Consider the following 2,927-nt stretch of genomic DNA (forward strand, 5'->3'; position numbering starts at 1 on the left):
TTGGATTGGATTTTGTAATAATGGTTCACACTGTTCACAGTGTATTAATGATCCATTGTTGGACTACCTACCTTATAGAACTGATAAAGGACATTCGGCAACGCAAAAATTTGAAATAATTAATGTAAAACTTTGCAAATAATTGTAGAGTAGTAGATTCTAATAACAAAATAATTTTTTTGTTGGTGTTAAAAAACGGATTTAGAGATAAGAACACTCTCTTGAAAAAAATCGGTTTTTATATTTCTAAACAAATATTATCTAAATAAAAAATTCTTTTTTTAAATAATTAAACCAAAACTTTTATAATTTCAAATTAAGAGACACAGTAGTGTTTCGCGCCAAGTACGCACGGAGCAAGACGCATATACTTTACAATAGTGTATCTTAATTTTTCAAAACTGCTGGTATATTTTTCAAACTACCCTCACTAATCATTATTTCTTTTAAATTGTTTAAAAAGTATTTTAAATTATATAATTATATTAAAGTTTATGTTTTCAAATTTAACCATGTATGATAAAAATTATGTTGCATAAAATAAGATAATTCTTGCCTTAGTTCTTCAAAAATAAGATAGACACACACTATAAATAATGTCGGTGAAGTTGGCATATCATTTTCCAGCAGATCAAAAATAAAAGGCAGTTCTTGTCGTATGCAGTTGAGTTCTATAGTTTCTGATACTTTTTAGTAATAGTTCTGATGATTTTACCCAAAAAACAGTCGATCGAAAAAATGATCTGTTAACTTCCTGTAGCAGACCATTTTCTAGCAGATAAAAAATAAAAAGGAGTTCTTCTCGCATATAGTCGAGTTCTATAGTTCTTGATAGTTTTTAGTGATAATTCTGGTGATCTTGCCACAAAAAGTCCATTAAAAAAATTATCTGCTAGTTTAGTGAGATGTCGACGAAATCTCGGAGTTCCGGTTTTTATAAAACATTTGTCAAATAGTTGTGAACATACTGAAGCATTTTCTAAAAAGTTCCCGACACTAGCAATATTATATAATTTTTTAATAAATTCACATTGCGCGAACGCCGCGTACTTAGAGAGAATAGAGTAATATGCTATACAAAATGTTGAAGTTCTTGTTTATGTAAAATATTTCTCGAATAATTCTGAGCATACTGAAGCATTTTCTAAAGAGTTCTCGACACTAGTAATGTTGTATGATTTTTTTATAAATTAATACCGCCCGAACGCCGGGTACTAGAGAGATTAGATTTATATGCTGTACGAAATGTCGGAGTTCTGGTTTATCTAAAATATTTTTTTAATAGTTCTGAACATACTGAAGCATTTTCTAAAAAGTTCTTGGCAGTAGCAAATAATAATAAATGATAATTTACAGATATATATTTTGCTTCTTACTTCAATTAGATTATATTATGTTATTTACAACTTAATTCATACGTAGGATACGTATCAAACTATGTATGATAACTCTGACATTAACTCTAACGTCAAATCATTTTCTTATTTCTTAAGAAATTAGTTGAATTACTAGTTATATATATTTACAAATTTATATGGTTACAAATATATTTTTTTAAACCATATAGTTATTTACTTAATATAATACACATATTTATTTAAAATTAGATATTTTTGCTTAATTTATAAGTAAAAATATCTAATTCTAAATAAATATTACGTGATTATATTAAATAAATAAGTTATTGGCAGTATATAAATAAATATTTTCTTGAATCTAAATATTTTCTTTCAGTGTATTACAGTGTAAAACCATATAATTCTTGTGTTTGTTTACTTTATTTGGAATTAGTTTATCAGTTGTATTATTAGGCCTATCATTTTTCGCTGCATTGGACTGCATTAAATCTTTCTATCTCGTTTTCGTCAAACTTTAAATATGTATTGATTTAATTTTAAGTATAACACACAAGTGTACACTGTATGTACGCTCTAGTTTAGTCCCAAAAACAAACTTATTAAATATGCAGTCTGTAAAAAAAAATATCTTAAGCCGGGATTACGATGAATTTAACGTAACGAGACGCGACGGGACGCAAAGTAACGTAACGTGAACTTAAAATATCCCTCTCTAAATGATACGTTCCCAACCTTGCTGCTGGGTCTATTATTACTGCCCTCTAGTGTCAAAAATAGGAAAGTCAGAAAGATTTGTCAAATCCAACGAAAATAATTTTTGTCGTCGCGTAAATATACACGGTAGTGTCTTCGCGCTGCCCGTGTGCAAGGCACTACCATATTTCTTGATGTGGATTCTGATGAAAAAAGAGATAGAGAGAGATAGAGAAAAAAGAGCAAGATACGTATTTTATGTTTTTACGTAAGATAACAATATATGATGTTTATAAAATTTAGATAATAAATCATTTTTTAGTTTCAATAAAAAATATTGTACTGGTAGAACGTCTTCATAGTTACGCAATGTTTCAGATTCTCTTAAATTTTCATGTTACTAAATGTCTTCTGTAAAAAGAACATATTGTTTTTTCAGTGACATGGTAAATTATTTAATTTATTTATAATAACAAAAATTAACTTTAAATGGATTGACATACCAAGACTTTTCATACAAATGTGGTTTTTCAGAAAAATATAAAAATTTTCTTCAATTAGATTTATTCTTATTGGTGTTACATAATTTACGTCAATTATGAGCATTTAGAATTTAAAAAATGTTACATACCTGTCAATTGCTTTTGCATATTCGTTGTATTTATTTGGTTTTAACTCGATACCCATCATAGAATCTTTAAAGTAATAACGCATTAAAAAAATTATTATTTAAAATATTAAGTGCAATCAATTAAACCATTGTATTATACACTACAGCCTAATTTTCAAACTTGAAACTAGACTAAAAATCATTAAAAAAAAAAATTGGAAAAAATTTTGAAGCTTGAAGCTAATACTTTAATGTGTTTTTGGCAA

At 27.2% G+C, this 2,927-nt stretch overlaps 1 long non-coding RNA gene across 1 annotated transcript; it reads right to left on the reverse strand.

Annotated features, from left to right (window-relative positions):
- Positions 1-2,280: 2,280 nt before the first annotated feature.
- On the reverse strand, positions 2,281-2,874 carry LOC112458610. Its single transcript, XR_003041221.1, has 2 exons — positions 2,683-2,874; positions 2,281-2,462 (listed from the first exon to the last, which is right to left on the reverse strand). It is a non-coding gene; the product is annotated as an uncharacterized LOC112458610 (long non-coding RNA).
- Positions 2,875-2,927: the final 53 nt, after the last annotated feature.

This window comes from Temnothorax curvispinosus, unplaced genomic scaffold (genome assembly GCF_003070985.1).
Source record: "Temnothorax curvispinosus isolate PA1 unplaced genomic scaffold, ASM307098v1 QBEX01009012.1, whole genome shotgun sequence".
Lineage (NCBI taxonomy): Eukaryota > Metazoa > Arthropoda > Insecta > Hymenoptera > Formicidae > Temnothorax > Temnothorax curvispinosus.